This window comes from Triturus cristatus, chromosome 7, assembly GCF_964204655.1.
Source record: "Triturus cristatus chromosome 7, aTriCri1.1, whole genome shotgun sequence".
Lineage (NCBI taxonomy): Eukaryota > Metazoa > Chordata > Amphibia > Caudata > Salamandridae > Triturus > Triturus cristatus.
The window spans coordinates 1305286259-1305305668 of record NC_140590.1 but is presented as its reverse complement, the minus strand read 5'-3'; the positions used below and the strand labels follow the sequence as shown (position 1 = coordinate 1305305668).

The 19410-nt window shown below is 50.6% G+C and overlaps 1 protein-coding gene and 1 pseudogene across 4 annotated transcripts in view; both read right to left on the bottom strand.

Moving 5' to 3' along the window:
• Positions 1 to 19410, bottom strand: part of SAMHD1 (SAM and HD domain containing deoxynucleoside triphosphate triphosphohydrolase 1) — a 1667622-nt gene that overhangs the window by 545470 nt on the left and 1102742 nt on the right. The gene's annotated exons all lie outside the window — the stretch shown is intronic.
• Positions 11464 to 12714, bottom strand: LOC146811950 (uncharacterized; annotated as a pseudogene).

Below are 19410 nucleotides of genomic sequence, written 5' to 3'. Positions count from 1 at the left end.
GCTCTGGCGCGAAACTGGACAAAGGGAAGTGGGTGTAACCACCCCCTCCCAGGTCCCACCCATAAGGCGTGACCTAGCAGGTATCCCAGCCCCCCAGATTAGTATAAGAGTGGGAGTTGGGCCTCAAGACTTTAGATTATCCTGAACCTGCAAAACTGAACAGAAACTCTGGACCTTCGACATTCGACGAAAGAAGAAGACTGAAGAATCTCCCTTGTAGCCAAGGAGTGGCTACCCTGTGCAAACAGGCACCATCAAGTGACTACCCTTTGCTTTGTGAAACGTTCGACGAGGAACCGACTGCAGAGCCCGACCAGAGCCTTGATTTCCAGACTTCTCCGACCCTCATCCACATCTGCAGCAGAGCTGAGATCCGTGGAGGCGACGAGCGACGTGGGACCGGCTACCTGGGAAAAGTGGCTAGTAACTTACAGCGCAGCTTCTGAGGTACCCTCGAAGTTGTGCACCGGGGATTGAGAAGCCCCAACCCCAAGCACCATCTGCACCGAAGACCAGCCCCCCACACTCCACGAGTCCTGCGTGGGGCCCTTCAGCATTTTCCTGCTTGCCGCGTCTGTCCGGTTGCTTGCCCGCTGGCTAGTGGCCTTTGTGACGACGCTCCCTAAAATCTTCTGCGCTGGTTTGGCTCCTCCAGACTGGCTCCCGCTTCTCTGCAAAGAAGAAGCACCCCAGACCTTCCTGGTCTGCACCAGAAGCAAGTCCCTTGTTCTTCGTGGGTTCCGCTTGCCAAGGCTTGGTGAGTCCTAGTCCAACTTCGACGCCGCCGACAGCAAGAGCCTTCGTGGGACAGCTCGCCTCCTGGTCCTGGTCGTCCTCGACGCTTCCTGGTCCTCCTGGCTCCAGCGACAAGCTTCACCTTCACCTGCAACTCTTCACGACATCGCCTGGTTCCTTCCTGGTTCCACGTGGTCACTGGCTAGTGACCTTGACTCTGTCCCTTCTGCTTGCAGGTTTCTTCTCTTCGTGATCCCAGCCTTGGGATCCACCGGACACTCTCCCCTGACTGCCTGTCAGCATCTTTCTTCAGGCATCCATAGGAGTCGACGACGAAAACGACGCATCTTCACCCCTATGCACCCGCAGCCTGTGGGCTAGGTAACTTGGGTACTCCGGTGCTCATCAGGATAGTGACTATCCTAGTGTCTAGTTTTCAAGTCTCAACTTCCTAGCTACTCCGGAAGTGTCCTAAATCTATCTATTTCTAAACTGTAACATTGCTATTGACTTTTACGCATTACGCGTGAGTGTTTCCACTCTGCACACGAATCCCGTGGGCCTCCCACTCCCTAACTAACGCTAGTGTAGTGTAGCCCCAGCGATTCCCTAGGCCTAGGCCTATTCTATTTCCGTGACAGTGGTTCTTATACCACTTATTTAGTATATGGTTTGCGTGGCCCCTAGGGCCTAACTGTATTACTTACCTGTGTGACTTACTGTATGCATTAATAAGACTGTGTTGTACTTACCTCTAAACTCATAAAGAGTGCTGAGGGTTTGCTTAGAATAAATACACTTTATTTTATATATATATCTGTTGTGGTGTCCTTTCATTTGGTATTCAAGGGATTATATATGGTATCACAGCTGGCTTCACATGCCATTCAGAGTTTAGCCTAAGACTGCTCTTGTCCATGCTACCACTAGGATAGCTGGTCTATAAGGTTGACTTTACAACCAATCACCATAAGGGTATTTGGACTGATATAAGGTGTACACTATAACTAGTGACATCATACATCAGGCCAACTTCCCACAGGCGCATTCGCCTGAAGCGCAATATCTGAAGGCCGTGTTTCAGGTTGTTGCTCTTTAAAAAATATTTACGTTAGAGAATGCTCTCTTCTTCGAAGCTCTCTTCCATCTTACGGATCTTCTTTTGTGAGCGCTTTTTGAAGAACACTGTCTTTTTTTATAGTAAGCAGGTGGGCCCCTACGTCTTGAAGCCCTTTGCTTCCTTTTAATATGAGTGTTTGACTTGTATACCAGACCTGCTCCTTCTTGGGGTTGTTTAATCAAGCGGTCGACAGCAGACGTTACAGAACCCACCACATCCTGGGCAATGTTCGTAGCTGCCGCTTTAACGTGGAGTTTTGCTATTTTGTAGCCTGTTATCAAGAAATGCAAAAACAACAGTTGATGGACTGAATGCAGAACAATATCATACATTCACCCCAGTACAGAGATCTGGGCCTAAATCCATCGTTTTTTTGCTCACCATGCCATTCCAGTTTGACCCCAGCCATATGCAAATCAGTCTTGACCCTGTGCCTCATGGGAACAGTCCAGCCCGAACTGCCAAGCCAGGTCCTCCCTGGACTGGAACCAAGCATCCTAGGACCGGTTTCGGTGTTTCACCACTCTTCAGCCAGGATAGCTTGATTTCAGTGGCATGGAGAGCACAGGACTCACGTCTAAGCATACCCGTCCCACTCGGGGTGACAAATGCAATGGGACTGTTCCCATTGAGCACAGGGTCAAGACTGATTTGCATGTGGCTGGGTCCAAACTGGAATGGCATGGTGAGCAAAAAAACGATGGATTTAGGCCCAGATCTCTGTACTGGGGTGAATGTATGACATTGTTCTGCATTCTGTCCATCAATAGTTCTTTTTGCCGTTATCAAGAAAGGCATAGCTCTTCTAAAAAACACTACAGAAGAAACCCCCCAAACCAGCCCTGTACAAAACAGGAGACCCTCGAAAGTATGGTGGCCCTCCATCTCCGGCCTGGTTTCTGTAATAGTCCCTATACAGAACAGACTCGCCAAATGTTTTCATGATCACCATGATGACTTCTTAATATTCACTGTTGCATCTTGACCTTAAATGAAGCTTAACAATCACTTTCCCGTATTTAAAGGACTCCTGCTCAGACTGATCGTTGAAGATCATGATCTAAGTAGTGTCAAAATGTTTTTTAGAAATTGCGATGTAGTCGGGTTTGTTATATTGAATATTAATCATGGTGTTATTTTCACCCTTCATCTGAACCCATCTTAGCAGCAGTGAATAACTATCCCCGAAACTCTACGGCTCTACACTGTTGCTATACACGTAGAGGGTATCGAAATCGCTGTTAATATCGGGGCACAACGGGTCCGGTTCTACCTGACTTTTATATGTTCTACTGTGCCTAAAACCGTACAGCTAAACACTATATCACGATTTGGAGGTTTTAGAAACACCTTACTTCTAACATCTAATACTAGTGAAACATTCGCATACTTTTTAATGTTGGCTATGGATTTGTTGATGGCCTCGACAACTGCTGCGATGGATGGGTAATAGCCATGAGGAAAGCCGGCGTGGGTGCACAAGGGATCCTGTTTGCGCTTTATGTTAAATTTGTCCTTGAGCATTGTAAATGTATTCCGTGTTCTTGGGTATTGGATTTCTATTAGGGCTACCTCCCAGTCCCCTTTCAGGGCCACAGGTTTAGCCAGTTTCACAGTGTTATTAGAAATTTGATTTCTCAAGAAACATGTACTTCGAGGCATTTGACGGCAGGGTGATATAATTGTGTTGTCTCCATCTTGACTTCTAGAGTGAGACCTCCCTATACTCACACACCCTGCAAGGAGCTGGCCAACACACAACTGTTAAATTTCTCTGGCCTTCTCCATTTGACAAAGAACTTCCTGTTAGCCGCGCTACCTTTCCTTTTCAGAATCTTTTCAACTCTGTACATCCTGTAGGGATTGTCAGGTACCTTTTGTAACTCATCCTTGTAAAAAACGCCTACACCGTTTCTCCGTCATAGTCCTTTAACCTGTGAATATATACACCCTCTTTAAGCTCCAGAATTTCCACTATAAATAGCTTGTCGCGGAGGAGCCTAGCGCGCATCCAAGATGGTCGCGTGAGCACAGGGCTCCCCGGACCCTTGCTGCTCCTCGGAATTTATCCTGAGAATATCCTGATGTGGTTTATGGAATCTGGCAGACGAAGACCGGCTGAGCACATATCTCTTTTCAGAACTCGAATCGGACCTGGGAATCCTGAGTTGTCGTTGTTCGAACTTTTGGGACCCACCTGACGGAGGTGCCCGGGGCGAAGGTGATCCGTGGAGCCGTGTCGTAATTGAACAACAGCGGCTGCAGTGCGGTGCCAGGGGCCGCTCTACCACTTTCGGTTTCACTTTCGGACTTCAGGGGGCTGGCCGGCGAACGCACTTGATGTGGCGGGGTGTTTCCTTGGCCTCTGCGCGAGGCTTTGTCTCCACCTGCCACTAGTGTGCCCATCGCCTTGGGTCCCCCCGCACCGCTATATTGTGGTCTCTGGTGCGGCGCTGGTTTGCGGTGCCGTTGCCCCTACGACTCTTGGTCGGCGGTCTTCTTCGGTGTCCGTGACCACATGGGGGGCAAAGGGGGCCCCGAGGGGCGTAAGACTAAGGCCTCCCTCCGCGGGGGACCGGTCCAGGCCAACAACATGGACCGCTACACTCAGGGCAGAGGGTCCCCTGGAGCGACCGCCCCCCCCCCCCCCCGGACGCCGCCGGTGGTGGCACGACCGTCTCTCCGGAGCTTTCCCTGCAGGACATCATGGGCGCCATTGACGGCATCAGGGAAACCATCGCCACGCAATACGAGGCCCTGGCCCGTAAAATCGACACGGTGGCAATCGATGTCACCTTAATCCGGGCAGATCTCTCCAAAACTAACGAGAGGGTTCAGGCTCTTGATGCGCGGACCTCCACCCTTGGTGCGGATGTGTCGGACCTGCAGGCCGCGCTGGGTGACATCAAGGCGGTCAACGATCAGATGGCCCGGCGGCTGGAGGACTTCGAGGGACGGGCCCGACGCAACAACATCCGTGTCATAGGCGTACCGGAGTCCTCCGACAACCGCCCGGTTGACCTCCTGGTCGAGGAACTCATCCTCCAACAGTTGACCCCTGCAGGCCTAAGCAAGTTCTTTGCCGTGGAGCGGGCCCATCGAGTTCCGGGCGGTCGGCCACGGCCGGGGGCCCCCCCGAGGCCTATTGTGGCCAAACTGTTCCACTATAGAGACCGAGATGCGATTCTGCAGGCCTCACGGGTCCACGGCCCGGTTCGTCATGAGAACTCATCCATTAACTTTTATCCGGACTTTACCCAACTTGTCCAGAAACAGCGGATGGGATTCCAGGGGGTGAAGCGTCGTCTCCGTGAACTGGGCCTAAAGTACTCTATGCTCTACCCTGCAAAACTCCGAGTGGAACATGAGGATCGGACTGCCTTTTTTGATTCTCCTGTGGCCGTGAGTGACTGGCTGGACTCGCTGCCGGACAGAGGTGGCCGTCCCGGGCCCTCTGCAGGCGCCGAAGGTGACGGGTCCCCTTTGGAGTGACTTTTGGTCCTTGGTTTTGCCATTTTGTACTGTTCAGCTGGGTTTTCCTTCTTTTGTTTATTTTGTCTCACTAGGACCTGTGTGGGGGGCGGGCGGGGACGGGTCCCTTTCCTCCTCCGGGGTCTTTTCGTAGAATGGGGTTAGTAGGGCGACAGGCACACTGCAAGTTGGGGGGGGGTTTTGGCCCGCAGGGGTGCAGGGTGGGGGGAGTTGGATTTGGGGGGGGGGTTGGGGGGAAGGAGGGGTTGTTTTGCTGTGTGTTTTTTGTTTGCAGGGCGAGGTATTGATTTTTGTCCAGATTCGGGAACTGTGCTACTGACTGGGGGGCCTTTGATCTATTGGAGGGGATGGGGGGGGACGGGTTGAGACTGATGTCATGGAACGTCAATGGGTTGGGGGACCGTATCAAACGGGGTGTAGTACTGCAGTATTTGCGTCGTCTGACTCCTGATGTGGTGTTTATCCAGGAGACGCATCTGGTTGGTAATGTTTGTCATGCAATGAACAGGGGGGGATACCGCCTCGTGGCCCATTCTGGTTACACAACTGGTTCCAGGGGGGTGGGCATTCTCCTGCGATCCTCACTTCCGTTGGATATCACTAGGGTAGTCTCGGATGACAGAGGGCGCTATGTGTGTCTGACTGGGAGGTGGGAGGGGCAGCCCCTTTCCCTGGTCTCAGTTTACGTCCCCCCGGGCCTCCAGAACTCCACCTTCGCGGACCTGGGTCGAATGCTGCTTGAACTTCCGGAGAGTCTTTTGCTTATGGGCGGGGACTTTAATTCGGTGGTTTCGGGTGACCTGGATCGTCACCCACCCAGGGCCCTCCCCGCTGCCCAGGCATGGCTTGGTGGACTGTTGGAGACCTTCGGCCTGGTAGATAGTTGGAGATTAATGCATCCGACCCAATGTCAGTACACCTTTCACTCTGGGGCGCATGGGAGTCTTTCTAGGTTAGACTATTTCCTTATGCCCGCGGCGCAGACTGGTCGGATTCGAGAGGTTAGGCACCTGGCGCGGGGTATCTCCGACCATTCCCCGTTGTGGCTGCTCTTTGACACCGAGTCGCGGTCTGCAGGGCGGATCGCTCCCATTAACCCGTGGTACCTGCGAGACCCTACGACTCGAGACAGCCTGGTTAAGGCTATGGACCAATACTTCCTCGAAAACGAGGGGTCGGTGTCGTCCGCAATGTCCCTGTGGGAAGCCTTTAAAACCGTAATCCGCGGACACGCCCTCTCCCAGATAGTGGTGGCTAAGAAGCTCAAGAGTGAGGCAGTGGTGAAGCTGGAGACTGACATCTCGGGGCTGGAGTCGGCCTTGGAGACTGGTGTCACTCCGGACGGGCTACATGCCCTCAGCCTGAAACAGTTTGAATACAGGTCTCTTGTCACTGACGCTGCCAAAACGATGTATAGGGAGCAGCAGGGTCGATTGTATGATGCCGGAGACAAGGCGGGAAAGTTGATAGCGTGGCTGGATAAGAAGGAGAGAGTTAATCGTGTGGTCCCGGAGCTGCGTGTCTCGGATGGAGTGTGTGTGACTGAGCCTGGTGAGATTGTGGAATGTTTCGCTGACCACCTCCGGGCCGTGTACTCCCCGGTGACTGATAGGGATGAAGAAGACTCTCGCCTTCTGCTGAGGGATATTGCCTTGCCTTGCCTGTCCGTCGACGACCGTGAGCAGCTGGACGCCCCCTTGTCTGTAGATGAAATAGCAACTGCGATTCGGTCCCTTCGTTCGGGCAAGGCGATGGGTTCCAACGGTCTGCCTATAGAATTTTATAAGTTGCGCCCGGATAAACTCGCGCCCTTCCTCCGTCGTATGTTTCAAGAGTCCCTTGAGGCAGGTTCCCTTCCTGACGACCAGCGTCTGGCTACGATAGTCGTGATCCCCAAGGACGGTAAGCCACGAGACCGCTGTGCCTCCTACAGGCCTATTTCACAGTTAAACGCAGAGCCTAAAATCCTGGCTAAAGTCCTTGCCAATCGTTTGTTGAGCGTCATCTGCGATCTGATTCATCCTGATCAATGCGGCTTCATCCCTCATCGTAACACCGCCCTTAACTTGCGGCGTCTTCACAGCGCCCTCGCCAGGGCGGAGTACCTCTCCGAACCAGCCGTGCTGGTTTCTTTAGACACCACGATGGCCTTTGACACCATCGAGTGGCCATTCCTCTGGGCTGTCTTGACCAAATTCGGCTTTGGGGAAGGATTTCTTGGCTGGGTGAAGCTTCTTTACACGGGACCCATGGCTCAGGTGGTGGTTAATGGGCGGGTCTCTCGGCCCTTCGCTCTCGGTAGGGGTACGAGGCAGGGGTGCCCGTTGTCCCCTCTGCTCTTTGCTCTTGCCCTGGAGCCGCTCGCTGCTTGGCTCCGCTGGGAGCCCTCGATCAGAGGGATCCGGTGGGCCCCGGGCTTCGAGGATCGGGTCTCGTTGTATGCGGACGATATTCTCCTGTATCTCACCTCGCCGCGGCGGTCGCTTAATGTTCTCTTTGATGTTCTGACTTCCTTTGGGAGAAATTCGGGTCTAACGATCAACTGGTCTAAATCCTGTGTCTATCCTATCTCCGGTGACCCTCCTCTCTTGCCGCCTCGGCTTCCGATCCAACTATCTCTATCCGGCTTCAAATACCTGGGGATATACGTCTCGTTGAACCCGGTGGCTCGCTATGAGCAGAATCTCCTGCTTCCACTTCGGCGTTTGAGGGAGGACACGGCTCGGTGGTGTAAGCTGCCCTTGTCCCCGCTGGGTCGGGCAGCACTGTTTAAAATGCTGTCCCTTCCCAGATTCCTCTATGCACTTCAGAACTCCTTCGATGTCATTCTTGTGTCCTACTTTCGGGAGGTGGAGAGCCTGCAGAGGAGACTGGTGTGGGACGGACGGGCGCGTATCGCTCTGGCAAAGCTTACTCTCCCCTGGTACGACGGGGGCATCGCGCTTCCCGACATTCGCAGGTATTATTGGGCCTCACAGCTATCGGCCATTAACCATGCCACGTATGCGCCCGGCTTGAATCCGGCGTATGGGATGGATAAATTCCTGCTTCCCGGCGGAAACTATAACAGGGCACTTTACTCCAGATCGGCTGGACGGACCCTCACGGGCCCTACTAAGATTGCGGTACGGATCTGGAAGGCGGCCAATGTAGCCATGGGCTGGAGTGAGCGATTAACGTGTGCTACTCCTCTGTTTGCCTCCGATCGACTGGGAAGCCTCTGGACAACGAAGGGGTTTGACCGTTGGGACACGATTGGTATTAGTAGAGTGGGAGACCTATGGATTAAGGGTGCGGTTAAAACATTCGCGGCGCTCCAGAGCGAATACGAACTTACGGGAAGGGAGTTCTTTCGCTACGCCCAGGTTCGGCATGCCCTGCTCTCGGTTTTTGGAGAGGGGACCAAGATCCCGGATTCTTCGCCTCTCGAGGACCGCATACTCGATGGTCATGTCCCCGACAGTACTATCTCTTTAATTTATAAAAAACTTATCAATAATCGGGCTGACCTCTTGGTGCGCCTTCGGGAGGCGTGGACAGGGGATGGGGTGGAACTGGACGACGAGGACTGGCAGTCCGCACTGTCGTCCCCCAAGGAAGTGGCCATTCCAGCCCGTCTCCGCCTGGTCCAGCTAAAGATTCTCCACCGGGTGTATGTGACGGGTCCCCGTTTGGTCTCGATGGGATTTTCTGAAGACGGGCTCTGTAAGCGGGGATGTGGGCTCAGTGCCACCTTTCTCCATATCCTCTGGGAGTGCCGCGAGGTGGCGGAATTCTGGCGCCGGGTTCATGTGGTCATGGGCCGGGTCACCGGGGTGGCGCTTCTGCCGGAGGTGCGTCGCTGTGTCCTGAATGTGTGGGAGCCCAATGATTATAACGCGGCTCAGACTCGGTGGGCGGCCCTGGGGAACATGATTGCCAAGAGAGATATAGCGCAGCTTTGGGGTTCCCAGCGGCCTCCCACCGTGTCCGTATGGAAGGAGAACATGGACTGGTGCATGTTCAGGGAGAAGACTGTGTATGTGGCTCGGGGTAAACCGGGGGCATGGGGCAGAATCTGGGGGCAATGGAACGCGTATCGTGGGGGTATCTGTACTCCCCCCCTAGTGGACACCGATATTGCTTTGTCCCCCTGACCCTTGATGGTTCCTTGCGACTTTTGGAACAACCGAATATAGACGTTCCTCTCCCGTGACCCCCCCCCGACCTATCAGTACTCCTCCCTCTCGATAGCTATTTGAAGGTCTGAAGTAGAGTCCCCCGGATGTAGCCTTACCCACACTTTTTGCCCTTATGCCTCGCCTTTTGTTTTTGTTTGTTATTTATGTTAATCCTATGTATCCTGCTTCCCTAGGACTATCCGGAGCCATGTACGGGGCTGGGCCCCGGGAGCCGACTATTGCCTTAACAACTGTATGATCCTCTCTGAATCTAGCGGCCGGCCCTGGTGGTTGTAGGCCCATGCTTGTACTTGATTTATTGTTCAATAAAATTAAAAAAAAAAAAAAAAAAAAAAAAATAGCTTGTCGCTAAAAGTCTGCTGGTTACCCTTTGTAAAGACCGCTTTCAACTTTGAAACCCTAACACTGTCACCATCTTTTAAACCAGGCTTCTTTACACCTGCAGCGAAGCGGCTCCCGTACACCGTTCTCCACACTATTAATGAATTTATGGGCTTTACCTCTATGGGAGATGCTTTGATGGCTCTGTGGTAACTGGTGTTATAAATATCTACAAAAGCCTGTCGAACATCCATGTATCGGCAGGTGTTGCAGGCCGTGAAATACCTCCACATCTTAGACTTTAAACTTCTGTTAAAATGCTCTATAACAGCTGCTTTTACCAGCATGTGTTTTACAAAATGATAAACAGTGTGCTATTTGAATAATGTCTGAAACGATTTGTTTACAAATACTTTTCCGGCATCAGTCTGTAGTTTTTGAAGGGTTTGACCTCTGCTGAAGATGGCTTTAAAGACAACAGTGATGCTAGTCCAGCTTTTATCGCTTAGCGCTTCTGCAAAGGTGTACTTAGGACAATACATCTATTACCGTTAATATATATCCAGTTCCGTTTTTAATGCTTTGTAAGATCCTGAAGACTGATTATGTCCACCTGCCACTGATAATCTATTAGCGCATTGACAATGGTAAGTCTCCTCTTAAAACGCCTCCTTGCCGGCTTGTGGAGTGAATACGCCTCGTCCCCAGATAACCATGTCTTCACCCAAGCTCTGTTTACCGGCCCATTTTCAACTAGAGCCCTTCAAAACAGAGCTTCGGCTCTTCTGAAGGTTCAGACCCCTCTTGTATCATCATAAAGCTTCCTTTACCCCTCAACCGACATGTTATCAGCCGCTACACCCCATGAAATAAAAGAGGTTTGTTTTGTGTAAGGACATTTTATTAAAAATAAAGAATGTTAGCAAAGCATAAACAAGGCACACTTTACAGTTTCTTGGTACATGTCTTACTGTTGTTGTTGGACAGTTTGCTGTCTTTTCACTATATATACTTAATATGACACATGCGACAAGTGTTACTAGGAGCCCTGCAGCTAATCTGCTCCAGCGTCACAAGTTTTGATATTTTTACAGATATAAACTCAGTGGCTCTAGAGTGGACTTTCCGCTCAGCCCTCCTATAACTTTGTACACTCAGGATACTGACGGCATTCAAAAGTTCATACTGTTGTAGGCCGGACAATATAAAACCTTTATTTCAGAAATAATATTCTTCAGTCAGAAGCTCCAAGGTGCTGAGTAAGCTGGTTGTAGGCGATAGTCTTAACTCAAGCGTACAACATTTGTACACGCTCCAGTATTCATCCGTTATAGATAGCCAAGCACTGATAGACCCTTTGGCTATGCACTCAGGACTGTAGCACTGCATCACCGTGGGCGGCTCACAAAGCTTCAGATAACTCAGAATTACAGGGTGTATTTTAGCTAGTGTTTCTTAAACCAACACATACACCAATATGGCAATACATAAGTATCCTGGGTGTAACTCGCAAGCATCTTGCGCAGTGACATTCAGAAGCTTGTCCTAAAACTGAGTAAGTATGTAATGTTAAATAACACCGTGATGCCCTGCTACCTACAGACTCAGTATTTTTTAAAACAGCCTTTGTAGAGCTAAATAACCCATTCTTCTAGTTTTAAAATGAATATGCCACATACATCTTTCTATGACCCTTTCTATCATCCTTCTATCAAAATATGTACACAACCCTTGCATAAGCCTGAGTTTTGAGCTTGGTTCGCTCAAGTAGCGGATCTCTTTGAGCATTGTTGACCAGACCGTAATCATATTTATTTTCCTTGACAGCCCATACACCACCGTTAACAGTTTATATACCTTGTATGGGTCTAACAAACTACATATATGAATGATTGTTCTTGATGTGTACGAGTCGTATAGACTCGTGAGATATCTGCTGCGGGTCATTAATTTTAGGACCGTACCAAATGTTCTAATAGTCACATTTGACATGTGTTCACAACAGTCGCAGCAAAACCTTTAACAGGCCATATGAAGTCGTAGGGGATGCCTGGAGTTTCCTTTTCAAAATCTGCACTATTACAGGTACAAACACATTTCTTACGAGGCTCTTTGTTTTGGCTTGTGGAAATTTCACTCTGTTTTGACCAGCATAAGCAGTAAAAATAATCGCCATTCACTTGACGGCTGCCCCTCTACCACGGTTCTTTTTGCCGATGCTTTCTACGGTTCAAAAAAGGACAAACAATTATTCCAAAAATAAAATATCACGTATATATGTTAAGCGTCTATAGCGATTTTTAGTAACCTCTGCATTTTTATAGGACTCAGCGGCGGCTCTGAATTCTTGAGTCTCAAAGGTCCATCGGAACATAACCGGTGTCTGCGTTTACGCACGGCGGTTGCAGGATGACAGCCTCCGGAGCGATTTGCTCCAGAAACACTATTATCTTCATGGACCGTTGAGTTAGGAGGAGCTTGAAATTCTTCACCACCTTTCACGTCGATGAAATTGTTTCCAACATTTAGGTTGTCACTCGACGTTTCGCTACCACTGGTGGCACCATTAAAAGGGAATATCAGTTGAGGCAGCTCCTTGAGGCTGAGCACTTCCATCTGACGGCAGAGGTCCTCATGAAAACCAATAACGCTGTAACCCCCATCTTTAGAGGCGCCCTGCTGCACGTTCTCATCCAATACTGAGGGTGTTAGGCTACGATAATATCTATCAATATTGTTCAAGTCACCATCAGAGGCAGCCTGTTTGCTGAGGTGGTTGTATCTCTTCAAATTCGCAGAGCGATCTCTTTTAGGATAGGGTTCCTGGGTATCGCATAGGCCACTTAGGAGGCTCCTTATATACATTCTACAGATCAAAAAGGACGTACTCCTCTACAGCACATCATGGTCATCTGATCTCTATTGGCACTGTGTTGTTGGGGCTGCCTCAAAGCCCTAGACACTAGCACCCTGTAACGTGACTAATATGTTCAGACAACGTCACAAACCATGTGACCCACCTACACATACGTCAGTTCCGCGGAGGGCTCTCAGTCATTGATAACGTCACGGGGTGGGGCACATGTCACTTTTTAGTTGACGAGCAAAGGTATCCGGGTATTCTACTAACTTATGTATTTTTTTTTAAAGCAAACCACGGTGGTATGCCAAGACACACAAATGCTACTGGTGCACCACTGCAAACATAATGTCATTTTATTCACTGATGTTTAAGTTTCAATAGGTTTTATTGCACTTCTACAACAATCAGTTAACTAAATTAGCACCAATATGTGAACTGCCACCAATTACATCTTGTTGGCAGCTCCCTGAAGACATCAAACCTGGCTCTAGATAATAGTTTAAAAGCCTCCAAACACAGACTCCCAACCAAAATGGCAACTTCTTCAGAAATTTAACAAGTGATAATAAAGTAAGGAGGAAGCAAGGCAGGAAAAGGGCATTGGGAGATCAATATAACCCTGCAGAAATGCTATTGAACTCTTAGTAAGTCTCCTCATCCACTCAAACTGCCTGTAAGGATCATGTATCAAATTATGCCAACAAAAGCCCATAACTGTGTCTGACAGTTGTCAATAAGATAACTTCCTAACTGCATTAAAAAATGATTTTGCAACTTCGGGCCCGAAACACAGAAAGCCTTGCCTTCGTGCCAAACTTTCAACTTAGCAGGATGTAACAGTGATGTAAAGACTCAAAGGACAAAAGTTAGTTTCTGTACTATATACAGCTGCAACTCTCTAAAGCTTAATGGAGATAAATAAAAGGTGCTTTCGTTTAGGGAAGCTTCACTAACATGGTCTCAACAGTGGCAGGGCGACCTAGGCCAAAAGAGATGGTAAAGAACCTGGGTGTAAAAATTGATGTGTCACTTTCCTTTTCCCTTCAGATTAATTATATTCACTTTACCTATTTTTACTTCTTGAAAGCATTACAGAAAATGTTGGCTCTGCTACTTAACCTGCGTGTAAAGCTGTGGTCTGTGCTGTTATCCTGGCACACATCGATAATTGCAAAGTGCATTTCCTCGATCTCTCTAATATATTCCTCCAGCATATTCAACAGATCCAAAATATGGCAGTGAGAATTTTATACAAAACTCACTGCAATATCTCTCCTCAGTTAAAAAAGTAGCACTGGCTCCCAGCTGCTAAACACATACATTTTAAAGTGTTCTGCTTCGGTCATCGAACATTTTCTGGGAAAAGACTTGTATTTATTTAATCAAGATTAACTAATTATGTCTGCTCTCTTGCTTTCAGTTCTACTAGCTTCATATGACTATCATTTGTTGCAAGAAACTGGATTAATTAGAGTAGGTGACTGCCCTCCTCAAAGGGCAGGGAGAAGGTAACTTTCTATAAGTTTGGGACGTGAAACAAATCTGCTTTTACCGCCATCATTGTTGGGGGACTCCCTCTCTCAGGAGCCTAAAGCGCAACAGGATACCGTGTATTGGACGGGTACGGGCGAGTGCCCCGGCGAAGACCTAGTCAAGAGAGGGCCAGTCTTCACCTGTGCCACCCCCTTAGTTTTGGATCCCAGTGATAGTGACAGCAACTGGTGAGCCTTCATTTGCTGGTGATCCTTGAGGGACTGCATGCATCTGGGCCCTGACATTAGCTGAGGGACGCTCTTTTCTTCTTTTGAGCATCAATTTTATTAAATACCAGGGACTCAACCCATGAATAGCATGGGCAAGCGCAAATTACCCAGGGTCAAGGATAGCACCAACACCAAGCCACCCCATGACACAATGTTGGACTCCTTTTTAGCTTGTGCTGATGAGGTGATCTCCTAAGAGATAGATATTGCGGAGAGACACTTGTCCATGGGTGCAGGGGAAGGCTTTAGTAGTTCTCCATTGAGCCAGTCAAGCCTTCAACCTTGCCCAGGACCTACTAATGCGACCATTCCACCCAGCCTATTGCTCAATGAACCCGAACTGTCAGTACATTTTTCCCCAGCAGCCGCAAATAATGACAGCTATCTCTAATGCCAGTGACCGTGGGCCAGCAGCGAAAAGGAAGAGCCAGAACAAGCTAGCTGGAAATGTTCGATCTCAAGTATCCAAAAATCTAAATAAAAAAAATCTGTGACCGTCAGTCAACAGTGTTCTGTCTCAGATCCCAGCCAACGAAGTTTTACATTTTGACTAGGACTCTGTCTTGGATAAATGTAAAATAATTGTAGCTCATTGTGTTCTTCCACTGGTGGGCAGATTACGTAGCCTAAAAAACACTGTTTCTGAATTACCCAAGCAGCATGTTCATGCCTGTGAGTCCTTGGGCCCTGTCCAACCAGCATATTTCAGCTCCCTAGGGGGTTTGGGTAAGATGCATGCTGACAGTGCCCTTAGTTTGGTGCATACCCATTGAAAACTGATGCTGTTGTTATAGATACCCAATCCACAGGTAGGAGACACCTTGAGCCCTTACTGGGGGCACACCCGGGGTGGGGGCCTTCCAGAGGGCTCTATCGCAGCCTCTAGCCAGGAAATGGGTGTATGTGTTCAGTCAGATAAGAGCCTGCCTTGCCTTAATTTGTCCATAGAATGTATCCCATATGTTGCTACAATGACGGGTGTTCCACCATTGAACCCCCCTAATGAGGAGTCTACCCCCAGTTGAAAAACAAGGTGCGTCATTGGTTGATCTACAACTCAAAGTTTAACATCAATGAATATAATGACATCCTGTTTGTGAGAAGGGTTCGGTGGGTGGGTCCCACTACAAAGCATCTGAGGGGGGATTTAATTGTTATTAATCGTAACCATCCAAACTTGGCCCATCGTCTTTTTTGGAGTATTATCAGGCAACATACTCTGAATGAGGGCATTAACATTCTTGCATTTTTTTTTTTTTTTTTAAACAGTCACTTACAACCAAGGTCACAGGTAGGGCATCACAGACTCCCTCCAATGGCACACGAGATTGAGGGACCCTGTGTCCCTATCTCCAATAGATTTCTTCCCTTGTCGGATCTGGACTGTAATGACTGACACCTAGAACATCCACCCAAAAGTTCTGGAGCCGCCGAGATATCCACGGTCAGTCCTACCACAGAGATTTGGAATCAAAACAGGGCTCTACTTTAACCCCTTCGGTGCTCATGACGGAATGGTTCCGTCATGACCCACGGTTGAGCTGTGCTCATGACGGAACCATTCCGTCATGACCACGCCCGCGCAAGATTCCGTCAGCACAGCGGCGGAATCTGCGCAGCATCGAAGGGGTTAAGGCTTTTATGTTGGAACATTGCTGGTATTAGGGCCAAACAGTTGGATCCAAAGTGGCTTGATTTTATCACTCAGTTTAAAAGTCATGCTGTAAGAAACTTGGACCCATGAGGCCATCGTCTGGGATGGTTTCGAGAGCTTCACCATCCCAGTCATGGCTTCACTGGGTCAGAGAGCCTGGGGTGGTCTAGCCAGTATGATTTGTATTTCTAAGCTTTGAAAGCTCATTATGGTTCCCTCTAAACACGAAGGGATTCAGGTCCTGTGGATTGTTTTGTCTAATAAGTTTAAGTGTGTTCTTAGCAATTTTTCGAATTCTGTTTATGATCCAGGTCTTCAAATTGAGACCATTTCAGGTACTGTCGATCCTAGAGTCTAGGGGGTCCATTAGGATGGCGGGCGGTAGCACCACCGCGGTGCTGGCGGTGCGGAAAATAGCAACTTTCTGCCCACGAGCAGCGGTCCTCTTGTCTGCCTGGGCAAACATAGCCCATTTCCCGTCCGCCGCGAACTCCATCAAAAAGAGCTCGCGGCAGCGGCGGTGGGAGCCAATGGACACTCACCGCCGTGCAGAATGATGTCCTGACCGCCGGACAAATCAGGATGCCTCTAAAAGCCAGTCGCACTGCACAACCAGAGACGGCGAAAACACCACAGCGGAGCGCGAAACCTGAATCCCGGTCCAGATCACGTCTTTCCGGTGCTGTATCTGATACATCACCAGCAACTCATGGACCGTCGCGGACGCCGCCGCAGGTACGCAAATACACAATCCCGCACACAACCACAACAAACAAACCATGGGACGACACAGGGTCCCTGGCCACACCAGACACCCAAGTGGGGACAGGAGCACATCCACAAGTGTACCCACACATGTCCTACGTGCCACCAAGACACCCCCCGCAGCCAGATCACACACCACTGCGAGCACCAAATAATGTCCCGGTCACGTCACCGCAGCGGTGAAGACAAGGGAAAACATGCACACAATGCAGAAGGCAGGGCCAGCTCCAAGCATGGGCAGGGCATAAAGCACACAAGGCCACACCTCCCCAACCAACACACTTCCCCCCCCCCCCCGCCAACATGAATGGACATGCCATGTACACCCCCCCAGTGCACCCCCATGCCCATAACAAAGCCAGGTGAATCCACACCCTGCACCACACAACAAACAACTAGGGAGACAGCCACAGCAGGAGTGGCTGCAGAGGAACGCACAGAAGCACAGGCCCAGGGTAACCCACATACCACAACACCACCACATCTATGGCAAGAAAGCTGAGTACAAGCACAAAATGAACACACGCACATACAATGAACAAACATCCCACTGGACACACAGCCTGCCAAGTCACACAGACAAACCCCACACCCACACACAACCACATAAACAACCACATGCCACCAGCAATGGAGCACAACATATAGGAAAGCCAAAGTGAGGTGCACACAAATGGGAGGTCAAAGCGACAACCAACAAGCATGTGTACCTCACATGCAAGGCAAGGAACAGAGAACAACACCCTCACCCCAGCAAAGCACACGTCTGGCACAGTGAGTGAACCCAAACCACAGTCACCTCAGTGCAACAACTCAGGGAGACAGCAAGGCAAACCATGTATAGGCACAGGGATGAAAGGAAGGCCAAGAAGTAAAACTGTGAACAGCCACACATATGTGCACAACAACACAGGGGTATGCCAGCAGCACAACACACAGGGCACATTGACACACTCCATGACTGCCAAACACAAGTAGGAATCTACACATATACCCCCCTCACACCTGCAGCACACAGCCCCAGTGTCAGACACACAGAAGGGAGTTACTAATGTCCAGTCAATACACAGAAACATGAACACTCCCTGGGGGCATCCACAAACATCTCACACACAGGGATGCCAGAACCAATGTCAGCACAAAAACAACAGCCAAACACATGACCCAACAGAAACACACACAGAACCACAACAAGACTACACATGACCTGTACAGCCAAACTGTGGGAAGGCAATGGGAGCACAGACACAACAGGAGTGCACAACCTCATCACTCAAGGACAATGCACAGACAACATACCACAACACAGACAAGAAGTGCACCATCACAGGTCAACCCGGTCAAGATGGCGGACGCATCTCCCTGAGGCTCCGCTCGGCGGCCAGCGAAACCGCCAATATTCCAAGACCTAAATGCCGTAAATCAATGCCCAAAACCCCGCATTAAGGCTGCTGCCGCACAGGGTGCGACATGACGAGCCCAGACCCTTAGCTGTGACCACGCACTCGATAATAAGAGCGTCCCCCGAGAATCCCCCCGGACCGCTGACAAAATGGCGGCCCGCCGAAACTCTGGAAAACAGCCTAACTGCGGCCCCAACGAGGGACGGGTATCTGCCTTCCAGTGTCAGCAGTGTGACCGGCGGCTGGACTCTGCAGGGGAGCCATCGCGCGTGCAGGTGAGAGCGCAGCAGCCCCCGACCTGCTCTCTGGTGGCGGGTACCCGCACTCACCGGTATAAAGAGAGATGCCCCTGCACACGACGGGTCGCAGTGCGTAAGCCCCGCACCACCTCGGCACCAAGTCATCTTCGGACAACGCGCCCCCCCCCCCTCCCCGCACGACGCCGGGACCCGAGGCGCGCGGAAGGGGGATTTCACCCTGGCAGAGGCATCGCAAACTGGCCACTACTCGCACGCCCCTCGTGCTGCACAAGGCATGCCTGGCACATGAAGCCTCCCAGTGGGGGTGGGTCGCACGCCGCGTAGGCCCCACAGAGATATCCAGCCAAGGCACTCCCTGAACACGTACCGGACACAACGGCTGTAAGCTGAGGCACAGCGACCCTCCTCCGCACGGCGCTAGGACTTGAGGCGCGCGGTGAGAGGGGTAGAGGGGTTGTCAGCACTACCTGGGGTGCCACAGACCAGGACACAGCCATTACAGCCTCCTCCACAAGCTAGACCATACTGCATTTGATCCGCAGCCACCCCCCTGTTAAGTACCACCCCGTGGCACAACACCCTCCCTGCACGGCGCCGGGACTCGAGGCGCACGGTGGGGGGAGACATCTGGATGGCAACATCGAGAACATCCCACTACCAGCGTGCCCACCGCACTGCAAGATGCGCGCCCTCTAGGTCAACCCCTTCGGGAGGGACCCCCAGTACTATGCAGGTCCGCCCTGCACCAGCGTGGACCAGCTACACCGGGCGGGGTAAGCCCTCAACTTCCACCACGCACGACAACCTGAAGCTGGGACGTGGCGCCCTCCAGTAAGACACGAGCGCCACACAA